The following is a 23,325-nucleotide window of genomic DNA, read 5'->3' as shown; positions in this document are numbered from 1 at the left end:
TTAATTTCTTCCTCTGAAAACTGCCTGTTCATATCCTTTGACCATTTATAAATTGGGGAATGACTTGTATTCTTATAAATTTGACTCAGTTCTCTATGTATTTTAGAAATGAGGCCTTTATCAGAAACACTGGGTGTAAAAATTGTTTCCCAGCTTTCTACTTCCCTTCTAATCTTGGTTGCATTGGCTTTGTTTGTCCAAAAACCTTTTAATTTAATGTAATCAAAATTACAAAATTTTTTAAAAAGAATGAAATTGTGACAATATAAATGCAAGCTGGTTCCAATGATTCAAATGAGGAAGATGAAAGGGAATGGTCTGAAGATATTCATATTCCTGCACTTGAAAAAACTCAAATATCAAAAAAGACATGTACAAATGATAAGTGGTAGGAAAGGTAACTGACTATGAATACAAAAAGTGAGGCATAGTCCTGCAACAATAATGTCAGGAATATTAAATTCCTGAAAAAGCTAAGATTTGTGCTGAATGCTAAGAGCAACAAAAATGACTTTTAAAAAATTATGCCATAGGTAAGAGGATTGCAAGAAGATCCTGAACACTTGAGATGGATGGCATGACAACGGAACCCAGAGAAATTCCTACTTTCTTGTTTCTATTTTCTCTATCAAGGCAAATTATTTTCCAGGCTGAAAAACATAGAACAAAAATGGTTAATCAGAAACTTTAACACAAGGAAAGTGAGGAAGCAGTAAGAGAGCAACAGGCCAGATGAGTTACATTCCAGATTACTTGAGGAACTTTTAAAATTGAATTCAGAGCTTATTTTGACAATTTCTGAAAAATTGCGAAGACTTAGGAAAATGCCACACAAGGGTGTGCTAGAGCCAGCTCATATCAGTTCATGAGAGCTGACTGTTAAATTTTCAGTTTTAGTACTTATACTTCAGAAATCATAAAACACTACAAGTTAGGGATTGATTTATTGTTTTGTTGTTTTCTAGACTTGAGAAAGTAATGAAGATAAATGTTAATAATGCAGATTGTGCTTGAAAGTATGTCATGCATACTTATTTTTTTCTAAAGAACTGGTTGTTAAACATTTGCCAGCACACCCCTGGTGTCACAGACCTAAAGGTGACTAATTTCTAGTTTTTAAAAAGAAGGAGGGTCGTTTAAACCATAGGCCATCTAGCTTGAATTTGATCCCTGGAAAATTTCTAAGATGTACTATTTTTTTCCATTTTAATCTTTAATTTAAAAATTTTTTAAACTTTATTTTATTCTGAACTTAAGAAATAAACAAGCATTTCTGCAACATAGTAGAATAGAAAAAAAGATGATTGAATTGAAACTGCAAATTTACTATGTACAATTTGCTATTCCTTTTAAATATATAATAAAGTTATCATGTAATTTTCTTTTTTCTTTTTCCCTCCCCCCTCCCCAATATAGCTACCATTAGACACACACATTATATAATAAATATATATGTACATATATATGTATATAAATTATTTTATACATACTTCTTTTTAACAGTTCTTTCTCTGAATGCATATGGTTAACCCTATGAACAGAAAGTAGTAGTGATCACTAAGGGCTAGCCTAGGTTCATAAGGGGAATGCCATAATATAGTATACTTGGATTTCAGTAAGACATTTGGATGGTCTATCTTGGACTTTCTCAAACTTTCCTAGAACATTTTTTTCTGGATTTTTCTCATCCACACTTTGATGTATATTATATTTATTTGTGTCCATGTAATATTAATTTGAATAGATAGGAATTTTCTTGAGGGTAGATACAAAGCCATCTTTCATTTTATGTTATCAGCACCTTGGACAGTACCTTATTATAGGAGGCACTTACTAAGGATTGAACCTGAAGGAAAGTCTATAGTGAATTATCCCAGGAATATGTCTTTGGCCTTGTTCCGGTCAACATTTTTATCAGTAGCTTGGATGAAGGAGCACATGGCATATAAATCAACTCTGTAGATGATAAAAAGCTGGAACAGATGGTTAATAAGTTGGATGAAATCATCAGAGCCCCATAACATTTTAACAGGCTAATATGAATCAAATATAATAAGATAAAATTCAGTGTGTATAGGGGTAAATTTAAAGGCCTACAATTATGTCCTAAAAATCCATTGCATAGGTAAAAGATGGGGGAGGTAGGGGGAGACACAGCTTATGTTAAAAACAACAACAACAACAACAACAATTTGAACAGCTTATTGGGTTGTAAATTCAATTCGAGTCAACAGTGGGACATGCAGTCAGAAAAGGTAGTGAGATTTTATTTTGCATTAATAGAGGCACCATGAAGAAGGCCTGCCTTGATCAGTTCATACTGTGTACTGGATGACACATTCTAGGAAGAGTATTAACAAGCTGGGGAATTTCTAGAAAGTGTCAACCAACACAATAAGGAGACTTGACAGCACACCATACAAGTTGGAATGGAGGTTATTTAGCCTGAAAAATAGGAATACAGAGGGAATATGAGAGAAGTCTTCAAGTATTTGAAAGGCTGTCATGTGGAAGATGGATTAGTCTTGTTTTGCTTTGGTCTCAGAGGGCAAAACTTGGACTAATAGTTAGAAGTTTATGAGAAAGACTTCTCTGTAAAGGAAAAAGTACCTAACTATAACTGCAATCCAAAAATTGAATAGCTGCCTCAGAAGGTAGTGAAAGTTCACATAGAGGCTGGATGAACATTTGTTAGGGATTTTGTAGAGGAAAATTTTGTTCATGTATGGGCTGAATTAAATGACCACTAAGATTGCTTCTAATTTTAAGATGATGGTTCAAGAGAATCTAAATATAAATGTTTTAAATTCTTTAAGTACAGTTGGTTCTCTTATATTAAATATTGTTTCTTATAGTCATGTGCAACATTTATGTCTGTTTGAATTTGGGTTCATACTATCTCCTCTAAACACATAAGGAAGTAGCAGTCACAATGTGTTTGGAGTAACTGAAAGTACATTATTGAAATAAGCTACAAGATTGTGCTTTACTTGAGCCATTTCCACATAGTCTAAACTAACTGGGATGCCATCTTTCCCCAAGACTGAAATGTCCCCTCTGGTCACTCAAAAATGGTCCTCAAAACTTGGCCATTCCACCTAAATGGCTGCCAGCTATTTTTTACTTTTCACAAAACAACTTTTGCCCATACTCATGCTACTGCTTCCTGAGTTTAGAATCTAGGGCTGATTAACAAAATATTAAACTACAGTGTTATAATTATCTTGGCTCAGTCCCCATACCCACTGGCATAATTTCCTTTTTCACTTTCTCTTCTTTTTTCAGACATCAATCACTGCAGTTCTAATGTATGTTAATCGGAATAAAAATAAAACAGACACATTCCTCTATGCCCAGTAAGTTGGGTAGTGCTTATTCTTTCTTTTGTCCTCCTGTAACCTTCTTTTCTGGGCAGGGTACATGAAACTAACATAACAAGGAAAGGAAGGCAACTTACCCACATTTGTACGGTGGCTTTTCTTTGGGTTCTGTGATGTAGTCAAACAGTCACAATTCAGGAGTCCAGACTTAGTCCAGACAATACCTTTGATAATCTCTACAAGATGTAACTGGATATGAAGAGGGAATAATTGGTAACAAGTGGGAACCATCTGCTGGTTCTTATGCCACCCACCCAAAGGGGCTGCTGATAGACAATGTGGTCCTTCTAGAAGCCCTGAAATGACAAAGTAATTGGTAGAGTCAAAGGACAAGATATGATACCACAAAGCTGGTCAGGTCCCCAACAGTATCATCTATGTTGGGCAACAGGGCTCAGAAGATAGTCAAGGAACCTGGGTAACAGGGGTTCATTACCAAGGCAAAGAATCTGAGTAACAGGCATCAACAATCCACTTGCTCAGACCAAGAATTTTTATGTGACTTATAAACAGGAACCATCCTTAAGCCTTGGATAGCCTGAGATTCTTCTGGTGGAAGCAAATGAAAGAATCTGACTGGAGGGGAGAAAGAGAATAGATAGCAGGAAAATTCCCAATACCCACATGGGATGATTTGAGCAGTTTGTGGGAAAAATCCTTGGTCCCCCAAATCTCCCTTAATGGCCTACCACAGCCCCTGAAATTTCCACATTCATTTCTTGGGTTATGAAATTAAAGGTTGCTACTAAAATGCAAATATTATCTAGGAACACCAACATTTAGCCCTACCACTACGTAGCTTATTAAATCCACTCAAATAAAGAGATGGATCCTATTAGAAAGTGGATTTTGGGTCCCTCTTTGGGGAGGAAAGACTCACTTAGAATATTAAAATATACCTTTAGAAACCATAAATAGGAGACAAAATTTTATTTCTTTCACACTTTTGCCCAGTCTGACTCAGTGTCCTTGACATCCAACCAAACATCTCCAATAAGGAAATAATGTAGAAGGAAGGCATATTATTATTATTATTATTATTTTTTAATTGCCTAACAAATCTAAGCAAGAAAGGTTGAAGCAAAAAATAGAGAGAAAGGAAGGATATTGTCCTCATAGATCTGATAAACCTGACAGTGTAGAGAAGAGTAGGTACATAGGAAGAAGAAAGGCAAAAGAGAGGACCAGTCATTTGTGAGAAACAAATCTGAGAATGGTAGGAATAAACCACATGGCTTCAGATGCCTTTATGCACAATGTATGGGTGGAATAGAGACCCTATCAATCGGGAAAAGTTAATTTAAAATTTAACATTAAAAATTGATAGGTTGGGACTTTTGACTGGAATATGATTCCAGAAGGGTTTACCTTATTCAAAAGTAGTAGAAGAGATCAAAAGAATGGGGTGAGATGGAATAGAATTTTATTTTAAGATATATTGATTTGAAGAAATCCAGAAACCTAAGGAAGGAAGGAAATAAATATTTTTAAGTACTTATTACATGCCAGCCACTGTGCTGTGTTAGGGATACAAATACAAGCAAAAAGAAAGTCAGCCCCTGCCCTCAAGGAGCTTATATTCTAATGGGGGAAAGCAACACATAAAAATAGCTGAAAAGAGGGAAGAGGATTTAAAACCATACCCTCCAGGGGTATGGTTTTAAAGTTTGGAGGCTAGGAACAGGGCCAGGAGAGGAATGAAGGTAAGTTTGAGTACCTCCACAAAATAGAGGCCCTAGGAGGAACTCTCCAATGAGAGTAGGGTGAGATCTTTATAGAGAAATGTTCCAGGTTGAGAAGGCTAAAGGAATGGTTGGATATCTCCAAGATGGGAAATCATGGTGGAGAACATTTGGGTAAGAATTAATAGAGATAGAGAAGTTATATTGTTGTGGGGAATATTACAGACCTCCTGCATAGAAGGGTGGCTTTAGGAACTAGGAAACATTAAAAAACCTGACATGGAAGCAGACTATTTTAGGAATAGGGGAGGAAAGGCTTTGACTCAAATATCTACTAAAACTTTGTGTCAAAAACAAAGAAACTGGTAAGTTTGTGACTTGCCTTAATAATAATTTGATTGTTCAAAAGATAAAGGAAATAACAAGTAAAACTATTTTAGTTGCTAAAGACTGGAAACTTTAGGGCAAGTAACTTTCATCACCATGGAGTATGACACAGAATAAAGCTAGGAGAATGAAGTAAAAAGAAAGAATAAAGCTAGGCAAAACGGGACATTTGCCTTAGATTTGAGGAAGTCAGATTTAAAAGGGTTCAAAATCCAACTGTACATTCCCCTCTACCCTTGTCCTTTGAATCAGTTACCCCCTTGTCCCATTATCACTCATTGCCTTGCCAAACCCTAGCCCTGGTTTACCCCCACCATCTTTTTTCTCTGGTCCTACTCACATTCTACTGAATTTTCTTGGAGGCAGTCATATCACTAGGCCAACTGGATCTACTGCAATTGATATTTAACTTGAACTGGGCTCTCTCTGCCGCATAGCAAACCACTAAATCTGCCCTGATTTACTCACTACTTCACTCCCTTGAATTACTGCTCCATACCTTCAGTTCTTTCTTTAGACCTCCAATACCACCTCTTCTCCCTCACTTCACAGTAGAAGACTTCACTTCCTATGTTACTGAGAAAATAGAGGCTATCCATCTTTAGCTTCCTCTTCTCTCCTGTTCTACACTTCAGGTTATCTTTATCATCCTCATTTTCTCCTCTTTCGCTCCAGTCTTTGAGGATGAAGTGGGCCTTCTTTTTGCCCAGACCAACCTATTATACTGGGGTTATTGATTTCATCCAATCCTATCTCTGGGAGTTTTCCCCTTCAGTCATCTCCTGCCCCCTCAATCTTTCCTTTTCTACTAGGTTCCCTGATGCCTACAAATATGTCCAAGTGTCCTCCTACTCACATCTTTAAAAACAAATAAACTTTCACTTGAATCTACTGTTGCCTCAAACTAGATCTCTCCTCCCTACAAAAATCTGTCTACATTAATTTCCTTCTTTTCTTCACATTCTATTCACTTTTTGACACCGCCCCCCTCCACTTTTGTCCACATCATTAACTGAAACTCCTCTTTCTGAGGTTACCAACAATTTCTTAACTGCTAAATCCAGTGGCCTCTTCTCAGTCCTCATCCTTCTTGGTCTTTCCTTAGTTTTTGAAATTGTTCACCACCCTATACCCTTGGACACCCTCCTCCCTTGGTTTTCATAATGCATCCTCTCATTCTCCTATTGTCTTATGGCTGTGCCTTCTCAGTCTCTTTTGTTAGATTATCATCCTTGTCCTATCCCTTATCCACAGTTGTCTCTTAAAGCTCTGTCCTAGGAGGTTTCTTCTGTCTCTGTACTTTTTGTCACTTTTGGTGATGTCATTACCTAACATAATTTGAATGATATCTCTACTGATACTGATGTAGGACATCCAAGCTATTCTCAAGGATCCACAGCCTTGTTTGATTTCAATCACCTCCAATTCATTTTCATGAACTCCAATTCCTCTAAATTTCTCTCTCAAAATGCCAGGCTGCTTTACTATCAATTACATGACAGTGGTGAAATTGATAATTCATAGAAAAGCAAGGCAACATTAGTTCATTAACAGCCTACATGCAAAACTCCCATTCCTTCTCTGCCCTCCCTCCCCACTCCAATCCACCAAACTATCCCTTTCTGCCCTTAGGGAAGAAAGTTGCAATCTCAGTTTTAGTTTTAGCCCCATGGTCCAGTCCCAATTTAGTGCTGTGTGGAGGGGAAAGTATTGAACTTGGAGCCAGAGGAAGTAGATTTGTATCCCAATTCTTTGACCTGCCACCTGTGTTACTATGGCTAAATTGCTTAACCTCTCTGGTTATTTTTGTTTATTTATTTTTGTCTTTATATAAACCTTACTTAGCACACAGTACCTGGTGTATTGTAAGTGCCAAGTAAATCTTTGTTGATTCATTAATTGATTGGTGAGTGGCTAAGAATGGACAAAAGGAAAGGGGTAGAGGTGGAGAAATGTGTGATTATAAAATGAAGAGATCAGTGGCATGCAGGGCTCCTTAACTGTCTCTGATGATGACTCCCAGTGAGGAGTCTACATTTGTCTAAATAATGGTATGACTATATATTTTACATTAGAATAAATGTAACCTATCAAAATGACTACTTTAAAGGGACAGAATTTAGTAGGATGAATGAGTCTTTTTAAAAAGCAGCCACATGATTTTATAGTTAGACGATCCCCCACCCCAAACACTCTACTATTCTATAAAAGGTAACACTTCCATTCTGGTCCTGTAGATTCTCAAATTCAGTGTCTTTCTTGAGTCCTCGCTTGAACTTACCTCATGTATCCAATCTATTGTCAATCTTGTTATTTCTACATTGAGAACATCTCTCCTTATCTCCCCTTCTATCCACTTACATAGCTACCAACCTGGTACAGGCTCTCACCACCTCATGGCAAGACCATTGCAATAGCCTTCTAATTGATCTCTCTGTCCCTTTGCCCCTAGGCTCTCCATACTCCAATCCATCTTCCACTCAGTTGCTAAAATGATCTTCCTAAAGTGTAGGTCTGACTATGTCATTTCCTGACCCAATAAACTTGATTGGCTCCCTATTACCTCCAGGATAAAATACAAAATTTTGTATTTGTCATTCAAAACTATTTACAACTTGGCTCCTTCCTTCCTTTCCAGTCTTCTTACATTTTACTCCCTCCATGTTCTCTAACCTACAACAATATTGGCCCTCTTGTTCCACACACACAACATTCCATTTTGCAACTCTGTGACTTTTCACTGGCTATCTCTTACGTGTGGAGAGCTCTCCCTCCTTATCTCTTCCTTCTGGTTTCCTTGGCTTCTTTCACAAATCAGACCAAATTGCACCTTTTGCAGGAGTTCTTTCCTTCCCCTTACTCCCTTTCCCCTTACTAACTAGTGACTCTGCAATTATCTTCCATTGATATTGTGTCTAACTTATAAGAACATATTTATTTGTATGTTGCTCTCTCCTCCTTTAGAATATGACCTCCTTGAGAGCAGGGACAGTATTTTTTTTGCTTTTCTTTGTATCTCTAGCCCTTGGAACACTTACTGCTATGAAGTAAACACTTAAGAAATGCCATTGATTGATCAATTGACCTTGGAGATCATAGAATTACAGAGCTGGCTCAGAGGCCATCTAGTGTATACTCCACCTGAAGCATAGATCCATGATATGACATATTTGACAAATGGCCATCTACCTTCTATTTAAAGATGATCATTGTCAGACTCTCTAGACACTGTAGGCTCTCTTTGTGACTTCCTGTGAACCATGGCAGTGCTGTGGATCAGATAGGAGGAATGGATATGGAAAAAGGGGTCCTACCTATAAGGATATTTACACATTGTGGATTTCAAGTAATTTGAGGTAAATTGGGTCTAGTGAGTAAAGATTTGTCAGTGACATCCACACGATCAACCTTCTTCATACTTGGGAGACTCTTCCTACATGCAATCAATTAAAATATGAGTACTAATGGGGAACTTAATTAAAAACAGAATGTCCTTGCTTCCCTTTACATTGTTCAACAGAGAGCAATGGAAAGAGTGTTGGATTAGGAGTCAATCAATAATTCAACCAACAAGTACTCATTAAGCATCTACTATGTGGAAGAGGCTAGGAATAGAAATTCAAAGAATGAAACAATTGCTACATGGAAAAAACTCATATTCTTATAGGGGAAACAAGAAATAATGGCAGAGAGATCATTGACTCAAGATATAAAACAAGGCATACATCTTTGGAAATGGCTAACGTGGGAATTTGTACAGCTTGACTGCACTTATCTGTTCCAAGGTTTTTTTTTTCTTTTTGTTTCAATAAGGAAAGAGGTCTGAAGATGAGGTGGAAGGAAGGAAGGCAGGCAGGAAGGAAGGAAGCAAGAGATAGAGGGAGGGAGGGAAGAAAACAAACATTTATTAAATGCCAACAAATGATTACATTTGATGCTCACAACAACTCTGGGAGACAGGTATTATTATTTATTATCTCCTTTTCTATAATTGAGGACATTGAGGCAGACACTGGTTAAGTGACTTGCCCTGGGTTACATAGCTGGAAAATGTCTGAGGCCGCATTTGAACTCAGATATTAATGACTCCAGATCTAGTACTATGTACAACCTAGTTGCCAAAAATAAGTGCTTGTTAATGAAAAAAATTAGAAAATGTATGACAAAACATGAAGGCCCACATATATATGTTTATACACAGTATAGTTAAATACATAGTTGCTTGGGAAGGAGAACAATAGTAATTGGAGGGATCCAGAAAAGACTTTATTGCAGAAGATGATGCTTAAGTAGCATCTTAAGGGAAGAGAGGGAATCTATGAGATGGAGGTAAGGAAGGAGTATTGCTGTTTCTTATGAGCCTCTTCCAATTTAGTTAGGCTGGCCCTATATAGTCCATCCTTGGGCCGACAGTCAAAACTTTTACAGTTTGGAGGAGCTACTAGAGATTGTATGCTACTGGCATAGTCTTCAAACCTCTAGGGTGATACTTTTGTTAACCTCATAATACACACACACACACACACACACACTCACACGTATATGTGTATTTGTCTCCCTTATTCAGAAGGATAACTTTAAAACAGCTATAACTTGAGGAGAAAAGAGGAATAGAAGTTTAATTTGTCCCTTTACCATGTTTATCAATGTCATTTTAATGGACTAATAGCAGTGAATAAAAAAAAGAACTTTCAGGTTCAAAAAAATAAAAAAATCTTTTCCCAATTACATGATAATAAATCTGTCAATCTAAGTGAAATAGATTAAAATATATAAAAATATAAATTGCCCAGATTAACAGAAGAGGAAATAGAATACTTAAATAACCCAATCTTAGAAAAAGAAATTGAACAAATTGTCGATGACATCCCCAAGAAAAAATGCCCGGTACCAGATGGATTCACAAGTGAATTCTATTCAACTTTTAAAGACAATTAGTTCCAACACTATATAAACTATTTGGTAAAATAGGCAAAGGAGTCCTTGCAAATTCCTTTTGTGACACAAATATGGTATTGATACCTAAACCATGAAGAGCAAAAATAGAGAAAGAAAACCAATTTCCCTAATGAATATTGATGCAAGGAAATACTAACAAAGAGATTCTAATAATATATCACAAAGATTATACACTATGACCAGGTGGGATTTATGCCAGGAATTGCACCAGGGTTGGTGCAACATTAAGAAAACTATTAGCATAATTGACTATGACAATAACAAAAAACAACAGAAATCATAATTACATCAATGGATGTAGCAAAAGCTTTTTTTTTAACACAATACAACACTAATTCCTATTAAAAACACTAGAAAGCATAGGAATAAATGGAGTTTTCTGTAAGATAATAAGTAGTATTTATCTAAAACCACCAGCAAGCATTATCTGTAATGGGGATAAGCTCAGGGCAAATCAAGGATATCCATTATCACTGCTATTATTCAATATTGTACTACAAATGATAGCTATAGCAATAAGAGAAGAAAAAGAAATTGAAGGAATTAGAATAGGCAAGGAGGAAACAAAACTATCACTCTTTGCAGATGATATGATGGCACATTTGCAGAATTCTAGAGAATCTACTAAAAACTAGTTGAAATAATTAACAACTTTAACAAAGTTGCAGGAGCATTTCTATATATTACCAAAAAAGTCAAGCAGCAAGAGATAAAAAGATAAATTTCATTTAAAATAGCCTTAGACAATATATTGTTGTTCATCCCTCATTTGCAAGACCAATGACACCATGTGCGATGTCTTGACTTGCAAATGAATTGAATTTGTGAGGCAGAGTTGCACAAAGTCATCACTCTCACTCTCTCCTCCTGAGTCATTGAAGTCCAGTAGGAAGACAAAAGTCAAGATGACTGACAATGGCCCAGGATGTGGTGGATGATCTTGGTGTCTACAATGTCTGACTAAACTCTAAGTGCTCCATAGCGCTTGTTTCAGCTGCCTTCATGTCCATTTGAACAAATTATTCTCATCCACCCATTCCACAGGGAAAATCTTCATGTGAGAGTTAGGTGAAGATAAACACCAAAAGTAGACAATTTAAAATACTTAGGAGTCTACCTAGACAAACCTAGGAATTATATGAACACAATTACAAAACACTTTTCACACTAATAAAATAATATCAGAACAACTGGAAAAATATTAATTGTTCATGAGTAGGCCAAGCCAATACAATAAAAATGACAATTTCACCTAAATTAACTTACTTATTCAATGCCATACCAATCAAAGTACCAAAAAATTTTTATAGAACTATAAAAAATAACAAAATTCATCTGGAAGAACAAAAGGTCAAGAATATTGAGAATTGATGGAAAAAAATGTGAAGGAAGGTAACTTAGCCATACCATATCTCAAACTGTATTGTAAAGTGGTAATCATCAAAACAATCTAATACTGGCTAAGAGATAGAGGAATGGATCAGTGGAATAGATTAGGTACACAATACATAGTGGTAAATGGCCATAGTAATCTAGTGTTTGATAAATGTAAAGATCTCAGCTTTTGGGACAAGACAAAAACTGCTGGGAAAACCAGAAAGCAGTTTGGCACAAAGTAGATATAAACCAACATCTCACTCTATATACCAAGATAAGATCAAAATAATGAGTGATACCATAAGGGAGCATGGAATAGTTGTCAGATCTATGGATAAGGGAAGAATTTATGACAAAACAACAGATGTGGTATAAGATTGTGATGGAATACTATTATGCTATAAGAAATGATGAGGAGAATGCTTTCAGAAAAATCTGAAAAGTCTAACATGAACTGATGCAAATTGAAGTGAGCAGAATCAGGAGAACATTGTACACAGTAACAGCAATATCATACAATGATCAACTGTGAATGACTTAGCTATTCTCAGCAATACAAAGATCCAAGACAATTCCGAAGGACTTATGGTGAAAAATGCTATCCACCTCCAAATAAAGAACTGAGGAGTCTGAATGCAGATTGAAGCATGCTATTTCTTCCTTTATTTGTGTGTGTTTGGTCTGTGTTTTCTTTCACAGCATGACTAATATGGAAATATATTTTGCATGATTGTACATATGTAACCTATATCAAATTCCTTATTGTGTTGAGACAGAGTGGGGGGGGAGAAGGAATTTGGAACATAAAATTTTTCAAATTGAATGTTGAAACTTAGTTTCACTTGTAATTAGAAAAAAATAAAATATTAAGAAGGTAGAAAAAAAACTAAAAATGAAAGAATCCAGGGTCACCTTCATACCACTATGAGAAATCAGGGCAGGACTATAGTGGAGGAAATTCTATTCCATCAAATTCTATCAAGTTTCCCACCACAAATCAGTGCTAAGGAACACATAGGCTAGTAAATGCAGTAAAAGGAAAGCTGCACAGGGATACTCTGAGGTTAGCACGTTTTAACTGTGCCTACCCTTTTCCTCTGATTTTGGAAAAATTCCCCACCTTGCAAGAGGAGTCAGAGAGAAAAACTCAAAATAAGATATGGTAGTCTGGGGAGGAAGACTTTTCATCAAGTTATATGACATAGGTTTGAGGGAGGGAGACACTGCCTATGGGGACTGTGAAATGCCTTTCTGAGGAGAAGGGCTTCCTAGAGCTGTGGGAGGTAACTAGTAACAGAGTAGTCAGAATCCTCTTAGACTGTAAGGAGGTCTCCATGACTGATCCCAAAGCTACAGAAAGATTGGCTGATAAGGAGGTGGCATTCTTACCCCTTCCCCAGCAAAGTCACATATTAATGGTGATGGACCATATAGGCGGTTTCGTGAATAGAACCCTGGCCTTGGAGTTAAGAAGGCCTGAGTTCAAATCCAGCCTCGGAACCTACTAGCTGTGTGACCTTGGGCAAGTCACTCAATGTCTATCTGCCTAAATTTCCTCACTTGTAAAATGGAGATAATAAACGTACCTACTGCCCAGGGTTATTGTAAAGTTAAAATGAGATAATTTTTTAAATGCCTTACAAACTTTAAAGTACTATATAAATGTTAGCTATTATTATTGTTATTATTACTTTATATTTGTACAGAAATTCGTGCATTTTTAAGGTGTATCCTCTTGCATTACTGACGGACTGTTGCTAATAAGCAAGCATAGATTTTACTCTGGCAGACCTGGGTAGCAGGCCCCTTACTGAGTCTAGAATAGAGCAAAACAGGTTTGGGCGAACATGGAATAGTACACATTAATTCTTCCAGCGAAGAGGAAGTAGATCCAAAGATCTTATGCAAAGGATCTTGGGAAGAACCCTGGAGTCTGACAGGAGGCCTGGAGGGAAAGATAACATTCTCTGAACACAGAATTCAGAGATGAGGATGAGGACCAGTATGAAGGGATAGTTGGGAAAACTGATGGAAATTGTACCCCAGGGCTGGAATATTCTAACTCACTTCTGGGAACCCTTAACTCTTTTCCAATAGCTATTACTATTATTATTCAAGTGTCACCTCCTTCAACAGGCATCTCCTGATTTTCTTCAAGCCTCACTGATGTTAGTGCCCTTACTAGATTACTATGTATTTATTTTGTCTATACCCTGTATTAATTTACCTGTGAACACGTTTGCTCCTAGCATAATGCAAGCTCCTTTGGGGCAGGTACTTCCTCAAGCTTGTCCTTGTATTCCATGTAGCTAACAGTGCCAGGCATGTTAGGTGCTTAATAAATGTTTGATTGATATATTGATCCCATCCCAAGATGGCATTAAATGCTTGAATCTCAAAGAGGATAGATTAGGAAGTTTAGCATAGGCCAATTCTACTGTTCAGTTAACTATTTGGTTCTGAATTTATTCTAGAATTACAGGATTTGGAGCTGGTAGTGACCTTAGACATTACCTAGTAGATGAGGAAACTGAGGCCCAGAGAGATAAAATGATTTGCCCAAGGTTTTTAACTTCTGATTCCAAATCTGGTGTTTCTTTTGTTACATTCTGCATAGGCTTTAAACATTTACTTTCTCCTTTAATTAACCTATTTATTTATTTATTTATTTTGTGAGGCAATTGGGGTTAAGTGACTTGCCCAGGGTCCCTCAGCTAGTAAATGTCAAGTGTCTGAGACTGGATTTGAACTCAGATCCTCCTGACTCCAGGGCCAGTGCTTCTCCTTTAATTTTAAGTACTTATGGATCTCACACGTAGCTGGAGTCTGGAAGGGAAAAGAGAAGGTGGGATGCTAAAAGATAGAGTATATCCAAGTGATCCTGGGATCCTTGATGGTATAGAACAGTAGAAAGTGTGTTGGACTTGGAATCATTGGGCTAGGTTTGAATCCTGGTTCAGATACTTCCTGTGTGACTTTGGACAGGTCATTTAACTAGGGAGCTGTGACAGAGTCCTAGAAGGGTACAGAGTAGAGGTTAGTATTCCCATTTTAAACCTGAAGAAAATGAGTCTCAGCGAAGTTATTACCTTCTTAAAGCCACATAGCTAACAGAATTGGACTGGAATCTGGGTCTTTCTTTCCTTAGTCAATGCATCATTAGTTTTTGGATCAGAAGATTAGAGCCAGAGACATATGAAGCAGTATCCATACGGCTAGAATTGGAGTCAGAGAATCTAAGTTCAAATCCTGACTGCTATTTACTACCTGACAAGTCATTAATTTTTCTAGGCCTCATTTTCTTATCTGTAAGATGAAAGGTTTAGCTTAGATGACTGCTAAAGTCTCCTTTCTAGCTCTAAATCTATGAGTCTATGAAAATTTAGCCCAATCTCCTCTTTTTATATACGAGGAAACTGAGGTCTAGCTTCTCACTCACCCAGCCAGACTGAAGTCCTCCAGGTGAGAGAAGTAGCAAGTAACAGAGCTGGGGTAAGAATTCAAATCCTCTGATTCCAAATCTGGTTTTCTTTTCCTTGCACCAGGAGTCCTGTGGCCTCAACACAGTAATGGGGAGGAGATGAAATGTTCCCTTCGTTGTACTTTGTGGGTGTTGCTATCTACTCAATCCTACTCACTTCTTTCTGGGACCAGCTGGTGCCCTAGGCTTTAATGGATGAATGTGGAAGTTCCCAAATGAGCTGCCTGACCAGAAAATCCTTACTCCTTCCTAGGGGTTCATGTTCCCTATGGCGTCTGCACTGGGGTTTAAACAGAAGGAGAACAATGAGACTGCGTCAACAGCTGCTCAGTCATTGGAAAGACCGGGGAAGATGAAACTAATGCCACTCTGCCCACTATGGTGGCCCCTCTGACTCAAAAGAAATGGGCCTGTGGATAAACAAAGATCTTCAATAAAAGCAGGCCCTTACCTCGCCTGCATCCCCTTCCCCGGTGCTGATTTCATTCCACTAAACTAGGACCATTCTAGAGGAGGACGAAGATATGGCTGTCTGTAGCTGTCTGTAACTGTCTGTGGGATATATTTTAAGGGGCTTTAAGAGCTCATTTCCCCTGAAAAAGCTACCTCTCTTCGATTTGGACAAATCTTCAATAGTTTTGAAGCATTCACTCTAAGGGTTTTTAGGTCTTTTTTGATGCTCAGTTGTTTTAGTCGTGTCCGGCTCTTCATGACCCCATTTGGGGTTTTCTTGGAAAAGATATTGGAGTGGTTTGCCATTTACTTCTCCAGGTCATTTTATAGATGAGGAAACTGAGGCAAACAGAGTTAAGTGACTTGCCCAGGGTCACACAGCTAATAAATGTCTGAGGCCAGATTTGGACTCAGGAAGATGAGCCTTCCTGAGTCCAGGTCCTGAGTCCAGGCCATGTACTCTATCAAGTGCACCACTTAGCTCCTCCATTCTAGCTTTGTTCCCCCCCCCCCCATATATCTCTTGAATTCAGATTACTAATGTTTACTTGGCATTTTGATGTTTGCAAAGAACTTAACGTGTAAGGTCTCCCAAAAATCTTAGCGCAGTTTAAAGCTACTTAATCTTTAGTACTTTAGCATTCTTAAAATTTTAGGTTTTAGAAGCTTAAAACAGCACTAAGACTTTTGGAACACCCTGTACATTATTCCATTTTATCCTCACACCAATCCCATAAGGAGGGTGTTACAGATATTATTATACCTATTTTACAAATGAGGAAACTGAGGGTCAGAAGGGTTAAATTGCAGACTCAGAGTTACACAGTAAGGAGCAGAGGTTGGTTCTGAACCTTGGTCTCTCTTGACTCAGCTCCACATTCTTCCCACTAGCCTGTATTGCCTCTCTCTGGTGCCATGGTATAAAAAACTTCTACCCTACGAGAGGCATCTAGGTTGCATAGTGGATAGATTCTGAGTCACAAAGACCTGAGTTTGAATCCTAGCTAATCCTCCACTCCCCTCAAACTCAGTTTCCTCATCTGGGGATAATAATAGCATCGGTCTTACAGGGCTGTCTTGAGGATCAAATGGAATAACATATGTAAAGCACTTTACCAACTTAAAAATGCTATAAAAATATTTATTCTTTGGGTCAGGTACTGACACTGGATATGCAAAAGTGCAGTAAGGTTTTTTGTTTTTGTTTTTTAACTACAAGATATTTTTGTTTCGTTTTGTTTTGTTTTTTAAAGGACCCGGGAGCTTACTGTCTCTGCTCTTTGCGTGACTCCTTTATTTGTAGCCAATAGGATAAGCAATGGGCAATCCGCATATTCTGCACTTTGCTAAGGTCAGGGAGGTGGCAGCCTCTGGGACATGAGCTCCTGGAACCTGCTTGGTGTGCTGGCCTTCTGGGCATATGCCCAGCTTCTTTGTGAGATCTGTCCAAAAGCCCCTTGCCAGGGACTGACATTTCCTAAGCCAGAAATGTTCCTGGGCATCCTGCCCACTGTAAAGTTGTTTTTAGAGAAATAGCCATGTTACCAGCACCCTGGTCAAGACCTCTAGGCCAAATATTCAGTAGGTGAACAAAAGAAATTCACATAGAGACAGCAAATTAGAGATAACACTGGAAATGCTAGAGACCCCTGGATTTATAGCTTCTTCCTTTGCCAGCAGTGTCTATTTTTATTGACTGCTGTATTGAGGCATATGCTGGAGTTTACTTTTATCTGGAGTGAAAAATGAAAAGACAAATGTTTTGGGCTATTTACAGCTCCATCCATCACCACAATGTGAACTCACGTATCCAGACACCATAAGGACCACGGCAGACAGCATGTAAAGAGCTCTTTCAATTTCAATAGGGTAGATTATTGTCATATTGTCATGCAATGGGGCCAATTACCCAAAGTTTTTAAGACCTCCTTGTGATTTAGCTGGCGGTGCCTGCAGGAGAGGTGATGCCTAAAAAAATGCTACTGCTTGTGTCTTAGTCTCCTCTTCTGTAAAATTGAGATGGTAGGCCCAGAAGATCTCTAGGGCTGTTTTCTAGCATCAATTCAACTCACAGATCACAAGATTTAGAGTTGAAAGTGAAGTCTTTGTGGTCACCTGGTCCAACTGAATTCCTGAGTGGTGAAGTAACTTGTCCAAAGTCACACAGATAATAAATGGAAGAATTAGTACCTGAACCCAGGTCTTTTGAGTACTAGAAGTGTTCTTTCCATTTTATCACATAATACACAAACATTTATTAAGCATTGACTATATGTAAGGCATTTTGCTAGATGCTAGGCAAATAAACTCTAAACAGCCTCTGCACTTAGTATTCTACTGCTGTGACATAACATGTCATAATAGCTAGCATTTATTTATATCAAACTTTAAGGTTTACAAAGTGCCTTACAAATATTATCTCATTTGGTTCTCACATTGTCCCTGGGAGGTAGGCGCTATTATTATCTCCATTTTAAAGATGAGGAACCTGAGGCAGATAGAGGTTAAGGGATGTGTCCAAGGTCATACAGCTAATAAATGTCTCAGGTTGGATATGAACTCAGGTCATCCACTGGGCTTGGAATCAGGAATATTGATCTTCAAATCAATCTCAGTCACTTGCTAGTTGTGTGACCCTGGATAAGTCACTTAACCCTATTTGCCTCAGTTCTTCGTTTGTAAAATGAGCTAAGGAAGGAAATGGCAAACCACTCCAGTATCTTTGCCAGGAAAACCCCAAATGGAGTCATGAGGAGCTGAACATGGCTGAAATGACTTAAACAACTCCCTGACTCTAAGTGCAGTGCTTTATCTACTATACCATCTAACTGCCCAAAAAATGGTGAAGGGTAATAGTTATCTAAGGTGTACCTATTGTACACAACCAAGTGGTTAACAGGGGAGAAAGTTACCTAGCCTCTCAGAAGTCATTCCCCTTGCTGATGTGAGGAATGCTAACAGTGTGGCTCCCACAGAATTGATAGGAAAACAGGACAGGGGGAGATTAGGTTATTGATTAATTGATTTCTTGGTTTGTTGGTTTACACAAATATGTAAACAAGATAAGGGAGTACATCAGGCAACGTCCCCCTGAAAGTATCTTGTTTGTCCAGGCTTTCTGGCCATTCACCCCCTTGATTGCCACACCACTGCCACATCAGCATTAGGTTTGCTAAATAAGGACATATATGTTTGGATTGGCTATACCCTGTTTCCTTGTTCTTTGTCTCCACGGAAGAATTTTCGAGCCTAGATTGTAAGCCCCCCTCCCACCAAGGAGAAGAAGGGATTGCAGGGGATAGGGGTTTGTTTACGTTAGGGTATATAACCTCATTTTGCTTTTTGTGCCTTGCCTCTCTCCTGCTGGTAGTGTACTGGAGGCCCCTTCTCGAGAGATTGTAATAAAGAGTAACTTTTGCTTCCACCTTGAGAAGTCTCTGAGTTTCATTGTGTTAGGGTCACTGTCCCACACATTGAGATGGTTTTGTTTTCTTTTCTAATTCTGATTGAATTTCAATTAATAGTGATTTCACAACTAAAGTCACTTTACCTCAAAAAAGACACTTACCTCAAGTTCCTTCTTACCTTTTCCCTCTGATGTGGTGGATGATGAGCTGGGTTTGGAAAGAGGAAATCCTGGATTCAAACTGCACCCCCATACCTTGACACTTGCTAGCTATGTAACCATGAGCAGGTCAATTATACCTCCCTAAGCCATAAGGCTATGGGCAAGTCATTTATTTAATCTTTCTGAGCTTCAGTTTCCTCATGTACAAAATGGGGATTTTAATACATGCCAGGGTTATTGTGAGGCTCAAATGAGACGGCATACACAATTCACCTAGTTTGAAAACACTAGTTAAATGTCAGTTATTATAATTTCTATTAAATACAGAGTCAAATGCTCCAAGTGTTGCCAAAAGATAGGGCTATGAACTCTTTTTTAAAAGGAAAGATTCCTTTTGTAATGTAAGGGGTGGGAGGGAGGGAGGGCTGGTGAACCGAATTTTGGAGTATGCACATAGATTTGGCCACTGTTTCTTGTCCACTAATTGCATGGCAAAGAGAAGTCATTGGTTGGTTGTGTATCCCAGAACTGGGGTAGATTCCAAAGGCACTTACCAGCCAAAATGAGTCTCTTGGTGTAGTTGTCCTGCCTGGTGGGCTGCCACTGTTATGTCTATTCCTCCCAGATTTTAGGTGAAGAAGATTCGATATAGGCACAACCTTGTGTGCTTTGGAAGAACAGGAGAATGAGCCCACCACAAGTGTGGGTGTTGAAGTTTGTGTTGGGATTTTGCAGAAGCCAGACAGTGCAATGTCCCAAATAAACTACTTGATTCAGACCAGAAGTAGCAGGGTTATTCATCTATAGGTCATGCCCCACTTTGAGTGAGCTTGGTGAGTTGACTGCTATGCAGAGACTGTGTTAAGTCTGAGTCCACTCTCCATAAGGGCCAAGTTGTTACATGTGAGAGTGTGCCCTCAGTTTTGGGGAAGAAATACTTATAACTTTTTATCTTGCTATGTCCCAGTAAATATTCTTTTGTAAAACTTATATATGTTAATTGATTAAATGAAACTGGACAATAAACAATGGTGGTTAACAGTAGGGGGAACGTGCCAAAATGGGACTTGACCAATAACATTAGAGAATAATCACCTCTACTCCTTCAGGGCTACCCTAGAACCTTGAGAGGGAAGATATAGTTGGTCTCACTCTAAAAGAGTTCCAGAGTCTCACTTTGCTAATGAAATCAATCATTTTTTTTTTCATTTGTTGCTGTTGCATCAGGTCAGCTATTAGATAGACCTGGCTTCTCCCACATTTGTTTTTTAGAACTCTTCTCCTATGGCTGCCACCTAAATTCCTGCACTCCCTTTTTCATCTCCTTTGTTGTCTCATTCATCTGATTTCTGACATTGATTCCAAACACGTCCAGACAGAGTTGACAAGCATATGAAGTTAGCATGAATCTGTGCCCCCATTAAAAACCCATAATTGTTTCGTATCATGAAAAACTTTCTTTTTCTTAGACCTTCCTTATGGCATATATATGCCATGACAATCTGTTTTTATGATTCAGGCCCCAGGAAAACTTTGCACTATAAAAATGAGCCTGGTTTTCTGAAAGTGAAGCTTCACTTACAAGGACAAGCTTCATTCACCTAAGTGCACAAAGCACTTGTGCTTTCATTGGCCAGTCCCCTATCACAAGTATAATAATCCCCATTTTGGAGGTGCTTCAAGGTTTACAAAGCACTTTTCTCATAACCCAGGGAAGATAAATACTATAAAGATGGTTGCTCATGCCCCATTTTATAGCTTCATTAAATCATTCATTCAAGAAATTGTAACCCTAGTCCCAAAACCATTGGTATGGGACTCTACGCATTGGTAGAAATCAATGACCTAGGCTTGCATGAGAGGTAATGTAGAGTTAGCAAGAGAGAAAAGGTTCACTCTCCCAGTGCCTGAAGAGTTGGCCACTCTGCTCTCCTTGTAGAGAAAAGGTACTAGGCTAGAAGCATATCTATCTGCACCCTTAAACATTATGAATCTGGGGATGAGGTTTTGAGGTTCAGATTAACTTCTAATCACTGTTTCATTAATTAGACTCTCTTCCCACCCAATACCAGTTCCAAGTGGTAACAAACAAAGCATAGCAAATAAACCCATTGATCCAAGTTGATTTCCAAATAGATATCAGAGAAAATATACACAGGAATACACACACATATGTACATATGTGACATCACAGAGTGAAAGAGTCCTCCCAATGAGAGTGAGGTAATTAAACTCAACCAAGAAAGAGTGCTAGTTCTCACCCAAGGTGAAGTTCCTCAAAGTCTCTGATGTAGCAAGCTGGGGATAGGGACCTGATGGAGATGGCCAGTTCCTAGCATGTTAGTTTCTTCCCTGAGTTTTTTTCCATTAAGTGAGGTTGTCTCCATGGAAGTAACTACAGAAGCCCAAATAGATTCAAGTGACTCCAGAACACTAAGAGCAAATCTTCGCCAGTTCCTTGGCCTCTCAAGGCCCCTGGAGGAGGCAGGGATTGCTCCCTACCAATGAGGAGAGAGACCCATACCAGTGCATTTTGGGACTAGGGTTACCAAACATTTTAAGTACCTACTAAGTACCAGGAAATATGCCAGTCACTGAGAATACAGAGAAAAAAGTGAAAGTTACTGCCTGAAAGAACTTACACACTATTGGGGCAGGATGTGCTGTCAATCATCTCCAGAGCCCAGGGCCCTGACTCATTACCACATTCCTTGGTGTGGGTGGAGCTTCCCTAAGAACTCATTTCAGTTTCTTTCATGGAGGCATGGCTTTTGGTCAATGTGGTTACCCTGCTGTACACCCTCTTATGGCTTCTTATCAATTCAAATCTAACTTGGAGTTCCTGGTTTCAAGTTCTTTGCCAAACATGCAGAGTATAGCCCCAACCCCACCCATTACAAAGTTTAACTCCAAGCCTCCAGCCCAACTCAGGCAAACCTCTTCATTGCAAAAACAAAGACTCTCTATGTTAGCCTTAGTTAAAATTACCAAAAACAGTTGGGGTTTATGTTGATTAACAGTTTTATCACATTTATTGGCTTAAGAAACAGAGTTTAGAACAAAAGTTAACTGCTTCCCAAGCCTAAAGGGAAGAAAGGAATTTAAAGTCAGTAAATAACTCACAATTCATTGGACTTGCCCTCTGGAGAGAGAAGCAGAAAGGAAGTGTGTGTCACTATCTTTCCTCACCTTCTCCACTCCAATCAACAATTCAGGTTTCATCCCAGAGCTCTTGGATCTTGAAATGGCCCTGTCCAAACCCTGACTCATTATTGTTACTCCAGACATAATTGGTCTGCTCTTCATCAATCCTCACTTATATTTTTTGCTTGCAGTGTTTCTCTGCTTCCTCCTTCCTGTTTGTTTTACAGGTTCTCCTAACCACAAACTGTTTTACCAACAGTGAGGGAGGGGAGAGGGCAAAGCTCAGAATTGTAGGTCAACTCCCTTGGCCAGTAGCAAGAATTTGCTTGTCTCTCCTTTGGCCATGGCCAAATGAATTGTCTAAGGTATCACAGCTAAAACATACTAGAGCAGGATTCTAATTCAGGCTTTCCCAACTCCAACTCTAGCAAGTTATCTGTCCACTTTGCCTCCTAGCTGCCCCTGAATTAAAAGTCAGAAAACATGGGTTCCAGGCCTGACTCTCTCAATAACTTGTTGAACAGTTTTGACCGTGTGACTTAACTTCCCTGGGCCTCAATTACTTCATCTGAAAAATGAGAGTATTCAATTATATGACCTCTAAGGTCTTGTCCAGCTTCATCATACTATGATTATATGTGGTGCTTTACAAAGCACCTTTTACACAAAAGTATCTTTTGTGTATAATTTTTTTTACATATTATCTCCTCCATTAGAATGTGACCTCCTTGAGGGCAGGGACTGTTTTGCCTTTGAATAGCACTTAGCATCATGCTTGGAACAAAATAAAGGCTTAATAAATGCTTCTTGACCATTTCTAGAATCAGAGGACCTGGGTTTAAATCCAACCTTTGAAACTTAATACCTTTGTGACCTCAGGCAATTCATTAAACT

The 23,325-nt window shown here is 38.5% G+C and overlaps 1 long non-coding RNA gene across 2 annotated transcripts; it reads right to left on the bottom strand.

The window, feature by feature from the left end:
* Positions 1 to 204: 204 nt before the first annotated feature.
* LOC114051943 lies at positions 205 to 22,562 on the bottom strand. Of its 2 annotated transcripts, none has more exons than XR_003570203.1 (4): positions 22,477 to 22,562; positions 3,458 to 3,676; positions 1,835 to 1,973; positions 205 to 650 (listed from the first exon to the last, which is right to left on the bottom strand). It is a non-coding gene; the product is annotated as an uncharacterized LOC114051943 (long non-coding RNA). The 2 variants fall into 2 exon arrangements; XR_003570202.1 differs by lacking the exon at positions 22,477 to 22,562 and adding an exon at positions 21,549 to 21,869.
* Between the last annotated feature and the right edge of the window lie 763 nt (positions 22,563 to 23,325).

Source organism: Vombatus ursinus, unplaced genomic scaffold (assembly GCF_900497805.2).
Source record: "Vombatus ursinus unplaced genomic scaffold, bare-nosed wombat genome assembly UNPS02014807.1, whole genome shotgun sequence".
Taxonomy (NCBI): Eukaryota; Metazoa; Chordata; class Mammalia; order Diprotodontia; family Vombatidae; genus Vombatus; species Vombatus ursinus.
This window is presented reverse-complemented; position numbering and strand designations above follow the sequence as displayed.